Raw genomic sequence first — 22197 nt, 5'->3', positions numbered from 1 at the left:
ATCTTAAGAAATGGACAGGCTCGTCTAAGAGAAGGCAGTCTTTTAGGTAGCCCGGTTCCAACCCTTTTAGGACTTTATATGTAGATCATAACCAGCATGGAAACAGACTGGTAGTCAGTAAAGCTGTGGTAACAAGGAAGTCATGTGCTACCTGTAACCAGCCCCAGTCAACAATCTGGCTGCAGTATTCCACTTCAACTGAAGTTTCTGAAAATTTTCAAAGGCAGCCCCACATAGAGTGCAATACAGTAGTCCAACCAGGTTGTAACTAAGGCATGTGTGACTGTGGCCAGATCAGACACTTCTAGGTAGCTTCAGCTGTGCAAATACACTCCTAGCCACTGGAGAAACCTGGACATTTCCTTGCAGCCAACTGATGAGTACATTGCACAAATACATTGTGTACATGGGAAGTGCACATGGAACTCTCATTATATGTGATGGCCAGACAAATTATTTATTTATTTTATGTATTGATTTGGTTTATGCCTTGCTTTTCCACCAAAAAAATGGCACTCAAGTTGACTAACAGTAATAAAACGAAGATTCGAATAAATTTAGGTTGCAATCCTATAACCACTTACTAAGCCCCAATGAACTCAGTGGTACTTACTTATGAGTAGCATATTGCATTGCACTGTTAGTCAATACCTGATAGAATGCCTCTCCCAACATGAACCTACCCATACACTACGCTCAACTTCTAAGGTCCTCCTCCTGGTGCCTATTCTGAGGGAAGCTCGGATAATGGCAACATGGGGGAGGGCCTTTTCAGTGGTGCCCCCCCCCAAATTATGGAACAATCTCCCCGATCGTTCGGGGAGCCAACCCGATGTTGGCTCACCTGGCGCCAACATTGTTATCTTTTCGGCGCCAGGTGAAGACTTTTTTCTTATCCCAGGCATTTAACAGCATATGTTGAGTTTTTAACTGACCTAAAATAGTTGTTTTAAATGGATATTAACTAATCTGTTTTTATACTTTTTATGGTTTTAAATTTTGTATATCGGTTTTTAACGTTCAGTGTTTTAATCTTTGTAAACCACCCAGAGAACTTCGGCTATGGGGCAGTATATAAATGTAATAATAATAATAACAACAACAACAACAACAACAACAACACAATTTAAAAACACACACAATGAAATAAAAATAGCAGCCAACGCAATCCAACAGCACCTACTTCAGCAAAAGACTGGTTTGAATCGCAAAAGGCCTGCTTGAATAAAAATCATAGAACCATAGAACAGTTGAACTGGAAGGGGGCTATGAGGCCATTGAGTTGTTGATTTCAGTTTGGCTCATGCACAATAACTGTGCAGTTTAGAAAATGAAAATTTTAATATCTCCATCAATTTAGGACACAATGTTAATTTGTCCTACTTGGAGATACTTGAAATGTTTACTTCTATGTATTTTAATACTTAAAATAAACAGTCAAAATTAAAATTGGTTTCAATTTTCTGTCAGATATATTTTTTATTAAGATAACTGCAATCTTTTTCTTCTGGAAAGTAGATGACTTGACAAGGTATAAAGAACTAGGGGGCTACAGTCAATGCACCTACTGTATATAGTTTGCATATCTGGTTAGATATTGTGAACACTGGTCCTCATCAGAAAGACATGCTACACCTAATTTACAGTGTGAGAGTGAATATGTTTTTTTAAGAAATTATAATCAGTTAACTGGTACTTATTTTCAAGAATTTTCTTCTAAAATTTACAACTTTAGCAGTGCAATCCTATGCACACTTACTCAGAAACAAGTCTCGTTGAGTTCACTGGGGCTTACTTCTAGGTAAGTGGGTATCATTAGTGATGCCAGTAAATTTTGTAAGTCACCTGCTTGCTTGTTGAACATCACCTGTTTCTGTCTGCCAGTGAATGAAGAACAGAGAGAGAACCAAACTTAGCCTCCCTTGGTAGGATGTTCTTTTAGCACTGCATCCATCCATCAGGGAAAGAATAGGGTATTTTAAAATATTATGGAATACATTCCTCTATTTATATGTGCCTGCTGGAGAAGTTGAACATGGTCTTTTTTTCTTTTTATTTAGTTACTGATTTTTTAAAATCCATTCAGTATTGTTCTGAAAACTACTTCTTTCTAATTTTTATCTTTGTCTACCGACAGACTGAATTTATGCCCTTCACCTATTATAAAAGCTACACTCTTCTCCAATCTATTAAAACAAGTTCTGGCAAACAATACGTACATTTATATTTAACTCCCAAGAATAGTAATACAAAATCTGGTCCAGTGATTTGCATTATTATTCATGAGGCTGGTGTTTTAATGAATAGGTTTGCATTGTGATGTGAGCTTTTCGGAAATGAGCTTCAAAACAGTAACAGTTGGTACCAGCCTCTAGTCATGCAAACAATGAGGTACCAGTTGTGAATCAATGGGAACCTATTGCCAGTGTGCAAAGAACCATAAGTCAGCAGTAGTGTACAGCCTTAAACAACAGGCTGTCAATCAGGGAGAACAGCAAAAACAAGCTCCATGTTCAAAACGGTTTGTTTGTAGCTACAGGCCATATGCATTATATATCAGCATACATGTACATATGCATATGGTAGAATGGGTATGTATATAAGACAAGGGGCATAATCAGACAATATAAATGAAAGAAAACATCAGCTGGGCAAGGTAGATCTTGGATATCGAAGTGGTAGATTGTATGCAAAAGGTTGAAGGGCTGAGAAAAATACCTCCCTGAAGCCCTGCTTGGCTGCTGCCAGTCAGTATAGGCAATACTGAGCTAGATGGACCAAAGGTCTGATTCAGTATAAAGCAGCTTCCTATGTTCCTATGAGACAATCACAATTCTCTTTTATTGCAAAGCCTTTCTTATTTTGCATCGCCTAGAGAGAATTTTCTGTATATTACAACTGCCAAGCAAAGGCCATGTAAAACAGCCTTTCTGTGGTGGTCTTTCTATATGGAATACATTATCCATAGTGTGAGTTTCCAGCAGATCACCCACTGCATGTAAAGTTCCCCTGTTCCTAATGAACATTTCTAGCAAATACATAAAACTCTCCATGTGTTCTGCATAGTGACAGAAACTACCCATTAACAAGGGTGGGCAACTTGTGGTCCTCCAGATGTTTGGACCTGCAGATCTCTTCACCATTGATCATGCTGCCTATGGCTGATGTGAGTTGTAGGGCAAAACATCTGGAGGACCACAAGTTGCACACCCCTGCATTAGAGCTGCTGTGTAGAATATGTTTCAAGAGACTTCCATGTGGTGGTTGTAACTTGTAGACTGATTTGGCTGCAGAGCAGTTGTAACTATAGACTCTATAGTAAAGATTTTGTTACCATACTTGACACATCATGTTTGATATTGTGAAATATGACCACAGGAAGTTAACATACTAGAAGTGTAGGATAGCCTATGCTCTCCAGATGTGTTGGACTACAGCTCCTACCAGCCCAGCCAACATGGTCAATGGCTATCCTGCTAAGGATGATGGGGATTACTAAATCAATAAATAAATCACTAAATAATTCTCTATCCCTCCCCCATTTTAGCATTTATTTCCCACTACTCAAAGCTTTGCTAAACACATCTCTTTATCTATCAAGTCTCCATTGCCCATATGGTGCTCAGTAAACCTTTAAAATAATTAGAAGATATTATTAATGGAATGCTGTGGCAAGATAATAATCTTTTGCTACAAGATTAAATTACAAGATGATATTTATTTTCTAAGCAGGAAGCAAGTATCTGGTAACAGTCTTCTGGGCCAATAATTTTGTTTCTGTTACACAGGGCCTCGTGATTAATGACGTGGATTCTGTCGTTATATCTGCTATAGATGTAACGGTTCAGTATGCATTTAATGCAATGCTTTATGCTAGCCCAGGATTTTTGGACGCTGCAAAAGATTTCCATTCCACCAGGTTGGAAACTCAAGTACAGCATCCTGAGACTTTCACTTGTGAAACCAGAACACTTGTTTCCACCCAGGAAGTCTGAAAGCATAGATGCTTGTGCTATCACCTGCTGAGGCATTTTATCAAGCACAGTTTCAATTTGCAAACTGCACCTTCCTCATGAGAGAGGGAATTCTTGCTCACTTTACCCATTAGCTCATACATCACACCACCAGCTTATTAAAGTAATATTTCACATAACTCTGTTAAAACAAAATGTTTTCCACACACTCAGAAGGGTTTCGGATGGACCATTCATATTGCCATTTTTACATGTTTGGTTTCAGTGCATTCGTTCATGTTCAGGATTTCCACTCTGTTGTACTAATTAAAGGGAAACAACATGTTCAGGATCCAAGTGAAGGAGACAAGGAAGCTTTCTACATAGGGCTTCATTTATTTTTCAACATTATTTTCTTCTCAGTGGAGCCAGAGTAATTTATGTCTAAAAAGCCATGTACTTTGAGCACAGAGAGTATCACTGAACTGTGGTGCTGGAAAAGACATCCATAGGTCTAGCCGTGCTCCTGGTGTAAAGCAGATTGCCTATATATCAATATTGGTAGTGTTTGCTAGTAATGAGAGGACAAGGGAGACCAACATGGCTTGAAGACTTCCAGCGAGGTACAACAGTCATTGTACCTGAAAGCCATTCAGGTATTTCAAGAGTGGTAGCATCTTTTTTCAGTCACCTCTTTTTCAGGCTAAACATAACCATTTCCTCCATTCTTTCCTATAGAACCCTAAGGGCCAAATTGAATTTTGGAGTAGTTGTAATGGGCCACATTCCAGTGGTGGATGGGGCAGAAGGCAAAGGGCCAAAGGCCAAAGGGGCAGAATGTTGCCATGAAGCACCCAGATAGTGGGCCTTCTCTGTAGCGGCACCCACCATTTGGAAAAACCTTCCCTCATGTAGCTTGGGAGGCGGAAAATGTGGCATCTTTTAAACACCTCTTAAAGACACACTTGTTCATCCAGGCTTTCCCTGGGCTGTAAGTAAATTAATTAGGCTACTCTGAGGGAATCTACACGTTGTTGTGAGGGCGCTTGCATGCGCCCCCAGTGCGCCCCCAAAACGACTGTGTAGATCGTGCCCCTGAAGAGACGGAGGAAGAGGTGGAGGAGGCGGCGGCTGGGGAATCCGGCCGTGTCTTGCCGCCAGCACCGCCCACCTCCCCGCCGGCCTCCTGCTGCCGGCGGAAGAGCCAGCTGGGTCGGAGAGCTTCTTCCGCTCTCCGCCCGCCTTCTTCCGCCGAGCTCTCCGACCCGGCTGGCGGGGAGGTGGGCGGCGGCAAGGACGCGGCCGGATTCCCCAGCCTCCTCCTCCGCCGTCTCTTCAGGGGCTTTGGGGGCGCACTGGGGGCGCATGCAGGCGCCCTCACAACGACGTGTAGATTCCCTCTCTATCTTACTGCTCCTTTATAGTAGTTGGAAGTGTTTTAAGGCTGTGTTTTAATAATGTATTTGAATGAGAGATACTATTATATTCAATGGTATATAAATGTTACAAATAAAAAAATCTAAAAGGGCAGGGTAAAAACATAGCAACACAAGAGCCTAAAACTCTTACTGCCAGTAACTAAGGGCTTGTCTACACATAAGCATGTGGAGAGAGGGGGGAAGATCATAGACTTACCTGCTTCCGCATTCTTCCCCCAGCATCCAAACAGCAGTGCAACGTCCCAGAAGTAAGGAGGGATGTCATGGCTGCCTTTTTTTTTTTTTTTTTGCCAGAAGAGGAGCCATGCACGAGCATGGGGCAAAACAAAGAAGTCTTTTTAAAAAAACGCGCCCCAACCCCCTCATAATCTTGGGGATGGCGAAATTGCTGCCCACCCACCCACAGCTCCGTACCCGTTCAGGTCCTGGGAGCACACAGCACACCAGCTGCAGCTCAGAATGGTCCTGGGACTGTGGAAAAAAATGGATCACTGGGCAACCAGCTATCCTAGAAAAATGGAGGAGTCGTCCCTGCCTGCCCCCGGGATCCCCTGTGCATCATTTGGGCCGTTTCTACACCTGCCTTTTTTCCTGGGATCATCTTGGGATCATCCCTGTGCATGCAAATGACAGGGGATCCCGGAGGAGGCAGGAACAACCCCTCCATTTTCCTGCGATAATCCTTAGGTGTAGAAAGGGCCTTGGATGCACAGGGATGATCCAAGGATGACCCTGGGGAAAAGGCATGGTGTAGACATGCCCTCTGTCTTCTAGAGGCATTTCAACCTTTTAAAAAAGGGGTGAAACTGCACAAAAGTCAGGAAATCACCTATCAGTTGGTAGTGGGGCCATGGAAAGAAGGCATGCCCACCTGGGGACTCAAAGGGCTGGATTGGGACCCCAGGAGGGCTGGATTTGGCCCCAGGCCTGAGGTTTCATATACCTGATACAGGCAATGACCATTTTCAGACTCTTGACTATCTTCATTGCCCATCTTTGAACCCATTTCAATTTGTCTTTATCTAATTGAGCTTCAGTATCCATAACTCAAAAGGGCAAGTTTAGAAATGTATGCCCAATATACATGAGGTGGAGAATTGGTTTGAAGGCAAGTTAGTCAGCCCAGGATATGAAAAGAGAGAAGGGGATATAGTTGAACAAGATGCTGTGGCTCGTGAAGAGCTGTGGCACCCACAGCCACCATGTTGCATATTCAACCCGACTTGGGTGTTGCCATATCATGCAAACTCACCGAGAGAGTTATGCAAGAGTTAAACAACCCAATCTGTTTTAGGGGCTATACAGGGGTTGTTTATTCCTCACATAACCCACGCTTGCAGGATTTGCATGACACAACAAACCCTGAGCAGTGGTTGCATATCCAAAGTGTTAGCTGCAACTGCCACAGCCTCACCATGGTTAAATAACCCACAGTGGGCTGTCATGTCGTGCAAACAGCCCCATTATGGCAGTTGAAGGAATGAAGAAACAGGAGCCTCATCAGCGAAGGGGCAAGAAAAGAAGAAGAAAAAAGGAAGTGGAGTGGAGATAAGAAGAGTAAAAAGGATAGGATGGTTTGGGAAATTACATGAACTTGATTAAGCTTTTTTTCTGCTAAGGTAGAATGGAAACAAAACCAATTATTTTAACTGGCATTGCTTTCATTTTTATGATGTTGTTTTGAAACTACTATTAGCATTAGCCATGAACATTGGCATTTTAGAAAGCTATGTCTGAAACCTTTCAGAAGCAGCAAAAAAGAAGAAGAAGAAAAGGAATTAATTTCCTGGTTTATCCAATTAATGTTAAACTGATTTTTAGTGAGAACACTATTTCTTGAGGGAATAAAGGTGCAATCCTATGCATGTTTAGATTGGGGAATGCGGGGAGTTGCATGACTTTTTTCTGTCTAAATATGCATGAAATTGTGTCCTAAGGCTAGCAAGTGACTGTTAATAACTTGTTAGAATTAACATAGCATGCAGGATTGGCAAAGGGTATGTGGAATATTTTTGGGAGGTAAAAATTATATGTTTATGGTAGCAAAATACTGTCACATCCACTAGGTGGCACATGGTGACCATGGTTAAGACATTATACCTCCACAAAACCTCTCATTCATGGTATAAATAAAGACCAGCATTATTAATTTATAACATTGCATCCACTCTGCCCCCAATATTTGTTTAGCCAGCTGTTTCCTCTAATCCTGCTTAAGCACCATTGATTAAAATCCCAAATACATCCATAGGTGGTGTTTCTTTTTTACCCCAAAGAACATTTTGTTACCTACAAATTACAAACTGCCTTTTCAAGTACATGACTGTAGCTGAACTGCTAACTGTGGAGCCAGAATGTCTAATAATTCCTTAGAAGTGACAAGAGAAGTTTTGAGCTGAAAATTGTTCAATTAAACATCTTCCAAAAATAAAAATGGATTATTGATAAACTGTATTTCTGACTTTAAAGTGTAAAATAAACAAAATGTGAAATCATTTTTAGTGTATCAGGGTATTTTGATTTTTACTTCAGTGGAATGGCAAGTATTATTTCAGCTCTGAACTTTCAGTTCTTCCCATGACTTGCAGGCTGATTCTGAACAATGTTTAGGACTTAATCCTAACTATAGCTGCAAGAAGATTGAACTCATGTGACTTACTGCTCTGTAAACATGTTTATGACTGGGCTGTAACAAAAGCCAAATATTAACATTATTACCTTGTTTTTATATAATGAATCATTGATAGCATCTATGGTGGGAATTATCATTAATCCCACCATAGATATAGAGAAAGAGAAAAATACTCAACTAGAGACTTGCTTGTGACATTTTGTTCCACGTTCTTCCTACCCAACACAATCATGCAAATCAGAGAAGGATTAAATTGTCATGTTCAGAAAGCTATAGGTGCTCAATCAAAGTACGACACACAGGAAGGCTCACAAACTTTGACAAACTTAGATTAACCAATAGTCTAGTCAAACTAGGAGCAGAATACTTTCTATATAGCAACGTGTGAAATAGGTCTCAAACAGTAACAGCCTATCCTAAAGTGTGAATTTTAGCAGAGCAAAAGGTATATTTTGCAGTCTGATATGGAGAAGGACAAGCCCAGATTCCACCATCCACGCTCCTTTTTCTGGTGCTGTCTAAGCGATGTCTCATACATACATATATATATATACACACACACACACTGAAACAAAGAGTTCATAGACACGTCTTGTGATCATTCAGGAAGTATGGAACAATCACAGTTCTTCCAATGGAGGGAGAAAACTTGTGAATGCATGACATTCTTTATGTTCTCGTGCCTAGCAAGGGAGAAGCTCCACAAACACATGCAGTGACTATTTTCAACACAGTTTGCAAATGTGTCTGCTGTTTTTTGACAGGTCTATTAGAAAAACACTATTTAATTGTTTTACTGTTTACACTGTTTAAATTTTTCTATGTGAAAAACGTAGACTAGTTTTATTATGCTGTATTTTGTATTTTTATCAGTTGTTTTGAAACACCCAGAGAGTTTTGGCTATGGGGCAGTATAGAAATGAAATAAAGAAAATAATAAATAAATAAAACTGATGATATGTACAGTAGCTACTGGCTTCTATCACTGCAGCAAGAGACATCTGAGCATACATTCCCATGTTATGATTGATAAAATTTCCCATCCTGTATTTTATTTATCCATATCCATTAAAGGGCACAGGAAGCCACAAACCCCCTTACCAGGGTTAGATCTACACTACTGCTTTATAGCAGTACTGAAGTGCACTGATAATTGTTGGATCACCTTACACGTTCTATATACTGCTTTCCTAGTGTTCATTTCTGCTTTTTATTCCATATCATTCAAAATACCGCAGCAAACGTCATTGTGTGCCTGTCCTAAGAGATATAAAAGTGCAAGAGGCATATAGTGTTACCTTGATGGGATTGTAATGATATGACACAAGGTGTCATATGACACAAGGTGGGTTGTTGATCCCTATGTGAATCAACACAAAGATCACCTCCCCAGAGATCTCCACATGTTGCAGATCGTTCAGAAGGGAGGGCTGCTTTGCTAAGCACAGGACTCCAAATCCACCCATGCAAAAGCACAGAGGAGGGATGCAGTTGCTCTCTGTATAGCTGCAATGAAGTGCCTCCTATCCCATCATGCTTCCGGACTCCAATCATGGCCAGCCCCAACTTAAATCCCAGCCCTCCTGGATCCATGCAACTGTTCCTCCTCCTTGTGTTCCTCTCCATGCCTGTTAAGAACCTTCTACCAAAAAAAGATGATGGCCCTCCTTCACTTTCAGTGGACACCTTCTACTTGTTTTGGCTATTCTTTCCAAGCAGCATACACATACTTCCAAATCCACTACATCTTCCTTGTCATATCTACTTCACATCTCACTGTTCTCAGCTGGTGGTGTTGTCAAAAAGGATGGGGTGTAATGTTCTCGAGCAGAGATGTGGCCTGATGTACAGTTATATGGCTCATATTCAGGATGGTCCTCACTGTAACTGATATTGGGGTGTGTGGTAGCTTGGAAGGCACCCTATTTTAACAGTGCTAAGTGAGTGACAGGGATACCCAGCTCCTCTGAGGGTTTTGCACATGATAAGGAAAGGGGGGAGTCACTAGTGATAGCAGGAATCTGCTAATAGCATCTGATTATTAAGCCATGCTTAGGATGACCATAAGTCCTCTACAGAGGATATTCTTGTACCTGAAAGGCTACCAGAGAACCATCCGCTGTCTAGTCCAATTCTGGTTAAAAGCTAAAGAACCATTAAGGACTGTTGCCCATTCACAGTTAACACTTGAACCACAGACTGAACAAACAGGCACATAGGTCTCCTGGTCACAGTCTTCCACATTATGGTGAGATGTAGGCCCTTTAAGGGTTATCCTGGGAAAATGGAGGGATCATCCCTGCCTGCTCCCAGGATCCCCTGTGTGTCACTTGGATGCACAGCGACGATCTAGGGGGGGAAAGGCAGGTGTAGAAAGGTCTGTAATGTATTTCTATTTACATTTTAAGAATCAGTTCCAAATTTGCAGCTGTACATATAAATTAGCATATGCAAATTGTATACAAACCACTGCCCTCTTTTGCCCTCTTTTCTGAGTGATGCTTAAGTGGCTACCCTAGCTATGGAACTCTAAGGAAGCCCACCGACCGAATGGCAGCATTGCCACTTTGACTCTCTTTTGGTTCAGGGTCCAGCCAATGTGGGCTGGCCCTGCAGCAACAGAGTGAGACTTAAAGAGCAATTCCATGGCCCCTAGACAGCATCTGGGAGGTGGGGGGGGGCATGGGATTGTTCATTTTCCTGGCTACAAAGTTGGATCCCTGGCTCTGACCTCATAGCTGGGAAACTACTCACTGCCCCTTCCCTCTCCCTTGTAGGCGGCATGGAAAGAACACTCGGTAAACAGAGTGCAGAGATGGGGGAAAGGGGGCATTCCCAGGGGTGGGGAGGGGAGGAGAAAGGGGCAGCTGCTTTACGCTGAATCCTATGGCTGCCCCACCCCAGTCTCCTTCCCTCCCCCTCTGAAGGGCTGCTGCTAGTAGCAGAAATGCAGATTAACAGGAGCATGGAGATTCAAGTCATGTGCTCTGACCGCCCTGCATTGGACACTCAGCAGCCTCTGAGTATGGAGGTTGCTGACTATCGACATAAGACTGAGCCCTCAAATATTTACACCCCACTCTTGTCGCAGCGCTCAGTTCACCTTCTCCACTCTTCCTACATCAGTTGCCCAAGTGCCTTCAAAATGCTGGTGTCAGTCCTATCAGCATTTCAAAAGTAAAGCTCTACAGAAACTCTGCAATTGATGAAAGCGTGACCTGAATTATGACCAACCTAATAAAACTGCAAAGGGAGCTGGAAATCTTCTTGTGGATTTCTATTTTTTGGAACTATTCCTGCCTATATTAATTCATATTAACTATAGCATATTTGTTAAGGTAGAATCGGTCACAGTAAATTAATTCCATTACATGTTATATAATGACATTATTCTTTATATGAATTATCTTCTCACTAACTTCTGGATCTTTTTTCATCATTTTATTTTTCATTGAATCACAACATAGCCACATGCCAACTAAAGCTTTCCATTACAACAGACGTGTTTTTCTCTTTAAAAACACAAACATTAGAACTTCATATTCAATCCAAACTCCTTGAGCATAAAGACTCATTAGTAAGACAGCCTATTGGCACAAATGTGCCACAGAGCAGAAGTTCCTTTATTGCACTACTGAAGGTTTTAACACTGACTTCTTTGAAGAAGGCACATATTCAGTACTAAGTTTAGGCTTATTGTTTTATTTTGCAAGGCATGTCAGTTTAAGAGTATGCAGTTTAATAGATCACGCTTATTAAACTAAAGAGAGATGGGCCATTTAATGTTGGCTAAATATCTACCTCAACTAACAATTCAATGCTTAGCCATGTTCCCCTCTTATGCTTATTTCATCATGAGCCTGATGTGAAATCACTGTTTGAATGTTGCTATGGGATGGGGTGGGTGTGGGGTGGGAATTTAACTTTGTGTCCTACCTTAGCACCTTTGGAAAGAAAGGTGTTGAAGTAGAAACACTCCCAGATATTATTTAAACATTGGTTAAGTTCCATACTCTGCCTCTGCCTCCCTCCTACTATCTCTTTGGATCAGTGCTGTAAAAGTAACTACTATTTTTGAAAGTCATTGTGGCTCAACACATTCCGGGTACTTCCAAACAGATGGCTCCTGGTGCTACCAGTCAAAAGGTACTAGGCAGCTATTCTGCCTTCCCGCCCTTAGCCAATTTTCTGTAGTAAGAAAAAAGATGGAAGAAGTTGCAGGAAAACATCAGAGGGTTACAGATGGAAGACGACACCATCTACAATTCCATGTATGAGGCAGAATGATTGCACAATAAAAGTCTTGTCTGGAAGCACCATCAGTGAACAAGAAGACCCCTCGTACCTGCTCGCTATGTCACTTTGGACAAGTGAATGACAATTGAGGGATATATATTTTTCTCTTTAGCAAGATAAAGACTGTAAAGCACTTTGCAAAAGTTAATACAGTGTGCTAAACAGACTTAATATCATTAACTGTGATGAGACTAGAATTGGCTTAAAGCCAGGTGGCTCAAGTTTAGCAGCTTATTGTATCAGCCTGTAACTTTCTCAACATGCAAAAACCTTGGCTTTGCAGAACGTAATTATCAAAAGGGCATAATAATACCAATTCCTTCATCTTCCAGGAATGTGCATTACAAAACATACTGCATCACATCATATACATTTTTTCATGGAAGAATTACTGAAAGTCTCATTTTGTCACCACCGCCTTCTTACTTTTACACTCAGTGAAAGTGCTTAAAAACTGAACATATTAAACTCATAGTTAATAGTTTTCTGTTAAGTTTTTGTCAAAAATGGTAATGCATGTGTTTTATGTAAATCATTTTTTCAAGTTGTTTTTAGAATTAAGAAAACTCTGTGTGTGTGTGTGTGTGTGTGTGTGTGTGTATGTGTGTGTGTGCGTGACATCCCATGCTTGCCCTTCCACTTTGAAAATTCCTAGCAGCAATATAAGGATTTTCCAGATATTCTAAAAACATAAAGCCAAATACATAGTAATCTCATTTATACATTGCCTCTGCAATATAAAAATGAAAGAGCTAACTGAACCTTACCCAAGCCTAGTAAAAGTGTTGGTTTTGAAATATTATTTAGGATTATCATTTTCTACCTAACTGAACTAGAAAAGAAGACAAGCAATGAACTCTTTTTAGAACTCTGAGATAATACTGCTGTGGACTATTACTGAGACAATATTCTGATCATTTGCAGAATATATCAGGAACATTTTCCCCTTTTAAACTGTGATCATAAAGAACTCAGTGATGGCAAATATGCAAACACGTAGCCAGGAACAGCAAGCACTTGAGGCTATGCTCTTTCTATGCCTTGTGGGCAAGTACTGATGTTACAAATATCCTTCAAGTTCAAACTCTGCAAACTTCTTCATGCTCTTTCCTTTCCTTTCTGCATGTCCGGATAGTGCTGAAACATGTATCCCTTTCCATTCCCATTAAACGCTGCCAGCTATAGGGGGGCTAAACCACCTTGTTGACCAGGAAAACTAGGGGCTTGCAGTCTTTTCACTGTTCCTGCTTCCCTCAAAAGGATCATCATTCAGGATAATTTAAGACAGATTAGTTACTTCTTCAACAGAACAGCTCTTGCAGTTCAAGAGTTGCAAAAGAATAGATGCCCTTGCCCTTCACCAAACTTTCAATACATCTCTATATGTGAAGTAAGGACTGGTGAAAAAGAAATGGGAAGAGAATCATGAGGCGGTGGTTCTGAATTTTAGTAGGTGTAACTTTCCGAATGTCCCTACAGGCATTTGCAAGTTTCACTGCTCCTTCCAATCTGTTTCTCCTTCCTTACAAATCCACTGCAAGCTGTCTTTGGTTTCTTTACATTAGCCTTCCCAACCTGGTGCCCTCGCGGACTACAACACCCATCATCCACAGACAGCCTGCCATGGGGGAGGGATGCCAGCTGTGGATTATGGAGTTGCAGTCCAACATATCTGAATGGAACCAGATTGGGGAAGGCTGTCCTAGCCGAACTGAGATGCTCAAAACTATTTTCCTCCTTACTTTAGGGGGCTTAGAATGAAGATGGTTTTGGGCGGTACTATTGCAGTAAAGGTGACAAATCCATTTCATAAATGAAATAACGAAGTAAGTAACTGAGAGACAATCCCGAGAAGGGGCAGTGGCAGGGCTGGAAGTTAATCACACTTGGCCCGAGTATCCCCTTTTCATCTCCAAACTCCATCTGAGATTACAAAAGCGATGTGATGCATTCATATGCAGAGTTGCCAAGAGCTGAACCTTTTCCCAGCACAGAGGTGCCGTGATAGGGGAGGAAAAAGACAGAGGAACTCTACCAGAAAGAGAGAAAGAAAAAAGAGGGGGAGGCAGCACCCCATAGTGCTCCATTAGTTACACGAGCGCTCTCCAACCTGGTGCCTTCCAGAGGAGTTTGACGCTGGCTCCCAGGGCGCTGGCGTCCAACACACCTGGAAGGCACCAGGTCGGGGAAGGCTGAATTACACCAACTGAGAAAAGTCCATGTCAAGTCGCCCCGCACAGCAAATTCGAGCCTTCCCACAGAATCTGGCGCCTTTCAGATTATTGTCTATTGGTCGAGAGCAGCTCGATGGGACTCCTTCCCTCCGCCCCTTCTCTCCCCCCCCCCTTTCCTTTCTTTCCCCCCTTTTTACCTTTCTCACAGCTCCAAAGCGAAGATGCCTCCCCGCACCAACGCCTAAAAAGTCCCTCGACTGAAGCGCGTGGGGCCCCTGGCGCGCCGGCGCTCGCCTCGAGGTGATGTTGCGCGCGCGGGACTCACTTCTGGCCGGGCGCGCCTGCCTGAAGAAGGCGAAAGCCCCGCTCCGAGGGAGACGGAGGGAGGGAGGGACGGACGGACGGACGGAGGGAGGGAGAAGGCGCGAGAGGGAAAGAGCAAGAGCCCCTCGCGGTCCACGTCAGAAGCCGCGGCCGTTTCCAAGAGCGCGAGCTCCGTTCAAAGCCCAGGAATGAAGGGGTGGGAACGTAAACAGCCAGACGCCACGCGCCCTCGCTCTCTCCCTCTCTCTCACGCCCAGTGCGCGACGCGAGAGCGGCTCAGTCTGTCTCGCAGCGGCCGTCGTCTCGTCTTACCTCAGGCTCCGGGTCTTCCTTAGGTGCCCTGCCCTCTTGGCTCGGCCCCTTAAGAACACCCCTCACGCCACCCGGCCGCCCACGCCCCGGCTTTGCCCACCACCACCAAGTGGAACAAGTCCTTGTCAGAGTTTCCCTGGGCAGGGCGCGCGGCCGGGCGCGAGTGACGGGCACCTTGAGGAACGTGATCCTCCCCGGCTCCGGCCGCCCTGACCGCCTCCTCCTCCAACTGGCGCCCACCCCTTTCCTCCTCTTCTTGGGACGGTGTGTGGAAAGAAATCCAGCGAAGAGAAGGGCGGCCGACTAACCGGATCTAACTGAACCCTGTTCTATTTCCCACCGAGCCTCAATTCACTCCCTCCGAATCAGATTTGATAGAACTGGGCACTGTATCAGGGGTGCACGGCCCCTTTGGCCCCAAGTTGTGCACCCATGCGTCAAGTTTGGGAATGAAACTAGTGATGAGCCTGAAATCACATAACTATTCCCCCACCCCAAAACTATGTTTAACTAATAATGAATGAATTAGGGAGGAAGGGAGAATGACACAATGTAAAATCTGATAAAATCAAATGTCTTGAAGGCCTTAAACAGGTATTTGAGGGGGGAAATGACACTTTTATTTTTTAAGGAAAAGGAGCCCAGATGAGAGGTAATCAAACAGTAAATAACCATCTTCCCTCTATTCACCTGCCCTAAGTCCCCTGGAAACCACGGTACTACCATGCCTCCGCCTGTGAACTCTGCTGCTTCTTGTGGGGATGCGAGGCAATGAGGGCGGGGAGAAAACACAGAAAAGTGGAAGCAAGACAAGACTGGAATTATAAATTATTCCTATCTCTTGCTCATCCTCTGTAGGCAGGGTGGCAAGGAGGACTGGGCCCACGGTACCATCACGACTAGTTGCCTGCTTGGACTACCTTCTGTTGCTTGTGGCAATTGATGCAGAACAGCAGATTCATCATTCAAAGAGCACCCACTTCATCTTCTCACTCACCTCCTCTGAGTAGCATTGTGGTATGGATTAGGCCTAACTACCCCAATCCTCTGCACTACGCATTGAGAAGTGTGAATGAATTGGCAAAGCTTGTGGCTGTTGCCTCCTTTTCCTTGCTCACCTTTCTGGATGGCTGCAACTAGTTCTTCCTGTGGCATTGCCCAAAGAAACAGGATGCACAAGCAGGTAGAGCATTCTAGAAGGAGAAGAAAGGTAAAAACAAAGAGAGCATCAACCATCACTTGCCAAATCCTTCTAGTCACTACTTCCTCACACTCATTATCTCTGGGTGCTTTCAGATGGAGGGCTCTGAATGAGAAGGCATTTGGAGCCCTCTGCCTCTTTCTCCTTAATAAATTGCCTTGCAGTAAGAGAAAAGATGGGAAAAGTACTGGGAAGACATGGGAGGATTACAAACGGCTTCCTCTGGACACCCCATACATTTCTGTGAATGAGGCAGGCCAATCTAATACAATTATTAGATTGTAAGCCTATGCAGCAGAGTCTTGCTATTTACTGTTTTACTCTGTACAGCACCATGTACATTGATGGTGCTATATAAATAATAATAATAATAATAATAATAATAATAATAATAATAATAATAATGGCACTGTAAAAGCCTTGTCTTGGAGGACCTTCTCTCTGGGTGGCATGAATGGAGATGGGTGGATGGAGAAGCATTCAACAAGAGAAGGCAGTGACTGCTCCTACCTCCTTTATCTTTCACACTGAACACACCAGCATGGTGGAGTGCGTCTGTGGTGCTCTCAAGAGAGACTGTGCAGTCATCTCTGCCCATTCACACACCCTTCCTCCCTCCCGCTCTCTGGATTGTACAGCATTCAGGGTTGACCATGGAAGGAGCATCCACTTTCTCACCAAAATTCTTCCTTTGGGCAGCACAGTGGTGGGGATTCTTCCCACAGAACCAAATTCTCCCTGCAATGTCATCCAGAAAGGGAGGAATGTACAAGAAGATGCAGACACCACATGGTTTCCTCAGCCTTCTCTTTCTCAGTAGGAAGGATTGGTCTTTGTCTCTCATTGCTCACCTACACCCCCTCCCTCTGCAATGTCTACTTGCTTGCACATCCTGTCTTTGCAGCAGGAAGGATTGGGCTTAGAGAGGAGGTGGTGGCCTGCTCATTCTCCTTCTGCTTACTCACAACACTTTCACTGGGTGGTTTATAGGAGAGAGAGTCAGGATGCAAAAGGTGCCTCCTTGGAAGAAAAGCCACAATTTCTGCCTGCATACTCATCTTCTTTCACTGGGTGATAAAGAGATCTGGGAGGACCAGAGGGAGAGTACAGATGAATAAATGAGGGATGGGATAGCTTCTCCTTCAATGACCATCCCTCTGTACTGCACCACCCAGGGAGAAAGGGCAAGCAAATAGATAAAGCTGTCTGTTTGTGCTCTCTCACTCTCGCTAGACAGCATTGTGGGCACAATCCTCCCTGCCATAGTTGCCCAGGATGAACAAAGTAGAGGCAATAGTAGACACAACACCTTCGCTTGCTTGCACACTTCCTTGCCCACCCCTAGAAGTGGCAAATCTCAGAGAAATATGTACCAATGGGGGGGGGGTGAGCTATGAGCTTTGCTGGAGAGGGTGAGAAATCCCTCCCCTCTTTTCTTTTCTATCCTCTACTGAAGGGGCAGAGGAAAAGAGAGATTGCTGTTTATCATTAACTGACTGCCTCTCCTCACTCTATGGGTTGCATTCCTTTCAAAATTAAAATGGCACTATGAAGTACCCTTTTTCAAAGAAGTGTTTAATCACATCACACATAGTTAGTGTATATGATTAGTAGAGCCAGCGTGGTGTAGTGGCCAAAGTGTTGGACTGGGAGTCAGGAGATCTGGGTTCTAGTCCCCACTTGGCCATGGAAACCCACTGGGTGACTTTGGGGCAGTCACAGACTTTCAGCCCAACCTACCTCACAGGGTTGTTGTTGTGAGAATAAAATGGAGAGGAGGAGGATTATGAATGCCACTTTGGGTTCCTTGGAGGAAAAAAGGCGGTATATAAATGTAATAATAATAATAATAATAATAATAAGAAGAAGAAGAAGAAGAAGAAGAAGAAGAAGAAGAAGAAGAAGAAGAAGAAGAAGAAGAAGCTAGGATTTGCATTGCCTGCTTTCCCCCCATCCTCAAAACTTGGCAGTTTAGGGAAACCCCGTGTCATCCTGTCAGAGGGAGAAAAAAATAGTCAATCTTCTGTTGCACTGGTAGAAAAAGTGATGCTTTCTGATAGCCTTGTGGATATGAGATACTTTGATCATGTCCCATTTTGAAATGTTTTTGGTTAAGCTATCAGCTTTTGAAAAGCTAATCCTCATGCCACTGAGAAGAGGATCTTCAAAGTGTAGAAATTGAGGACACAGGTGGGTGTGGATGGGTGTGGAGACAGGGAAGAGGATGAGTCTTCACCCCATTCCCCATCAAGACCCAACAACTATAGTTTAAATGATGATACCAAATGTTCATGCTTTCATAGGTATATTGCAAGCCCTTGCCGTTTGAGGTTCACCTTTCTATTTGTTTTTATTTATTTATTTATTACATTTCTATTCCATCCAATAGCCAAAGCTCTCTGGGAAGTTCACAACAATTAAACTCTCTACAAATTTGCTGTTGTACTCTAGCTCCAAACCATTATTTCTTTGTAGAAAAAATATGGCACTATATTGGAACATGCTATTTATAATACATACGGTCCTGTCTGGATATAAATATGCAATGCTCTTGATTGGGCAGAAATATGAAGTTTCCTGCCAGATCCAACAGCAACATTTTGGCCACAAACATCTAGTTCATTGAACAAAAAGAGTACTTAGTAAGCTACAGGTATATCTTGACAGTGTGCTTGAAATGTCCATATATAGGTACAGTAGTTCTGCTGCCTCACACCCCAATGTCAAACATTCTAGGAACATTCCAAAACTGTTAGTTGAAACAAAGTTCCACTGAAAGAAATAGAATAGGACCTGGGCTGTTTTCAGATGAAACTTTTATCGTGCCATCACCCTTTCTCATTCATGGAATTTTACACGGAGTCCAGGTGCCATCTTCCACTCATAACTTTCTCATGTTCTCCCACTACTTCTTCAGCCGTTTCCCCACCTTACAGCAGAAAATCTATTGGCAGGGGGTGGGGGTGGAAGAGACAGAATAGTTGTACAATGTCTTCATGGCAAAACCACCCAGATAAATCTGGGGATCCGGGGCAATTGAAATCTTTTTGTGGGGTGGGGGAGGCTGTTTCTCACTCTCTCACACACCAAATGCTTGTCACTCCTTCCCCACTATGTAGGACACAGGGCAAAATGCCCCCTTTTGCCCCCGCCCCAGGCAGCCTTCTGATTGGTAATGCTAGGAGACCAAGGGCCAGCAGATTCTGGCGAAATGCACCACTTTCACCAACAGATCAAACTCATGTAAATTTCTTCTCCTGTTTTACAGCAGAGGCTGGATTTGCTTAGTGCTGACTGGATAGCATTTGTATCTTTCACAAAGCCACATTGCCATCTGTTCAGAGTAGGACAATGCACACTGCTGATTGGCTGGACCTTGGGCCATCTTCCCCTCTCTTCCCTAGAGAAGCTTTAATTATTATTATTATTGTTTAAATATCAAACATTTGAGTAGGTAAACATGCAGGACCCACTAAAGTTTAGGAGGTGGGGTAGAAGGAAGAGACAGCATTGGATCTATGGATTCTATTTGTATCATTACAAGAGCAAAGGGATAGCACAAAACCTGCATCTACTCCTGTTTGAAGGTACACATGTATGCAGCTTAATTTAAGTCCTCATTGATTTCAGTTGGATGGGCCAAAGAGGTTTTAGTAGTGCTGTGCTGAAAATCCCTCCCACATTTTTTTCTGTCCATTCTCATTCAATTTGATTGATATATATATATATATATATATATATATATATATATAAAGTTGCTTTCGAAAAGAAATTCAAAGGAGAAATTTTGGAGAGAAGTTCTCATGCATTTGGTTCAGGAGTCTTGTGCTTACCTCACTTATGAGGTGTCTGAGGAGTGTGTGTGAATGCCCTGTCTTTCATTGTACAATCTTCTCTCTAGGACCTTTTAGCTTCCTCAGCTTCTCACACTTCAATTAATTTTATATAGTACCCACCTTCCCTCTCTTGACCCACAATGTCTGGAATGAAGATACCTGCTAGATATGGGACATTGTGGAGAATATAAAATGGTGGTGGTGGGGAGGCTGCTAATGCAGTTATTGTTGTTGTGGCTTTCCTCCTCCACTCCTTCACCCCCACCCCCCACAAAAGCCTTATGAAAGAAGAAGTAAGATGTGCTACAACCCCTGCCAGCTGTGAGAAACTGTTGGAGAATCTCTCTCCCCCGCCCACCCCCGAGAAATTCGGTGAAATTGTCCACCCAATTTTTCCATCCACAAATAGGATGGAGAATTATGAGAGGCCATTTGTGCACAGCTCTAGTTTTAAATTTACATTTTATCTTAAAATGTAAACTATAAATGCAACAAACATGTTTGAAAAAAATGCATCATACATGAATCAGGAAGTTCAATTTGGTTGCAGTTTCTCATCAAGTGCACACTTAGTAGCAAACCTAGTTTTGCTGCTTGCAATGTGTGAAATAAACTATAGACTTGACCAACATTTTTGAACTGTGCCCACTATTTCGAAATCAATCACACTGAACTCAGTAGGTTTTCTTCCCAAATTATAAATGGTCAAGGTGTCAGCCACATTCTTTGCTTGAAGTATTACTTTACCTATCTACAGTACATCAGGTAGATTTATCTGCATTCAGTAAGTATTCAGATTTTAAAGAACAAACACCTCTAAATTGTATTGAACATTGAAATGTGTCCAGAGATATTTTCATGCATTGCAGTAAGAACACCTTTGATTGAATCTTTCTCTCGTTGACATGCAAATGTATATATGAAATAGAAAGCAGAAACATGTAATTTCTAAACTGAATTCATATGCTGTCCAAAGCAGGGTTTACTCTCAAACTGTAACTGTGGGAAACAAACAAAATCAGTTTATGCACTGTGTGTGAATGGCCAGAAGAATCCATGTTTCCCCACCTGGACCTGGACCATTTCAATCATAAATAAAGTTAAAACCACAAACAGTATACAACAGGATCATTTTGGGAGCTGCCCTATTTTAAAATATGTTTCTTAAAATAATAGCAGTGTGAGACAGAAGTCATTTCATATTACTATCTTTATCTCTTGAGACAAATACAGTTCAATCCACATAGGTTAATCTAATTAAATACTGATTATATTAAAGAGCCAGAGTAGATTTTCTTTTTAAGAAGATAGTGGTCAGCAGTTTAAATTTCTGGTTTCTGGATTAATCATTGTCATCCTCTATCCATCAGAGAAATGCATAAATTGGTGCTTGAACCTTTTTGCACTATACCTGTAATGATAACACCTAAAAGTCCCTTATCAGTGCTGATAGCTTAACGGTCAATCTGCATAAAATAAATGGAAGACATATCTTAATCTTTGGTGTGGAGGCCATAATCATGACAATACATGCATCAATGTGTGCGGGACTAGGAAGGAGAGTTGAGGTGGCAGACAGGAAGAATAACTCAAAGACACAGAGGGAAGGCAGCATTAACAGTACAGAGGCTGAGCAGGATGGACCCAGGAGAAAGCCTAGCTGTATAAGAGAGCAATCCTGTGGTCCCTGTAAGAGTATCCCAGGGGCCATAGGATTAGTTGGAAAAGAAGGCTGGAAGAGCTTCAGAAGGGGAGCCACAGATTTGAGACCCTCCCCTTCATACCATGCACTCCAAGATGGGACAGTGATCTCAGAAGAGGAGGAAAAGGTGTTCTGGTGGGTGGGGAGGATGTGACTTACTCTGAGGCTACTCCAGCCTCCTTCCCTCCTCTGATGAAGTATCCTCGCTAGACAGGCTGAAAAGCCTGCCCAGCAAAAAATGCTAAAGATGGAGGACAGGGAGGAAAGGATTGCTCCTCCCCTCCTGCTGGCTTCAGCCTGGCAGGGCATAGGAGTCATAGAGCATCAT

At 42.7% G+C, this 22197-nt stretch overlaps 1 protein-coding gene across 2 annotated transcripts in view; it reads right to left on the bottom strand.

The window, feature by feature from the left end:
• The window catches only part of HAPLN1 (hyaluronan and proteoglycan link protein 1), a 71179-nt gene extending 56020 nt beyond the window's left edge, over positions 1-15159 (bottom strand). The window contains exon 1 of one of the 2 annotated variants that reach the window (XM_063129645.1): positions 15131-15159. The gene's annotated coding sequence lies outside the window, so the exon portion shown is untranslated. Of the gene's footprint in view, positions 1-14691; positions 14748-15130 lie in introns of those variants that run through there. The other variant, XM_063129646.1, reaches the window with a different exon arrangement.
• Positions 15160-22197: the final 7038 nt, after the last annotated feature.

This window comes from Elgaria multicarinata, chromosome 6, assembly GCF_023053635.1.
Source record: "Elgaria multicarinata webbii isolate HBS135686 ecotype San Diego chromosome 6, rElgMul1.1.pri, whole genome shotgun sequence".
Classification (NCBI taxonomy): domain Eukaryota; kingdom Metazoa; phylum Chordata; class Lepidosauria; order Squamata; family Anguidae; genus Elgaria; species Elgaria multicarinata.
This window is presented reverse-complemented; position numbering and strand designations above follow the sequence as displayed.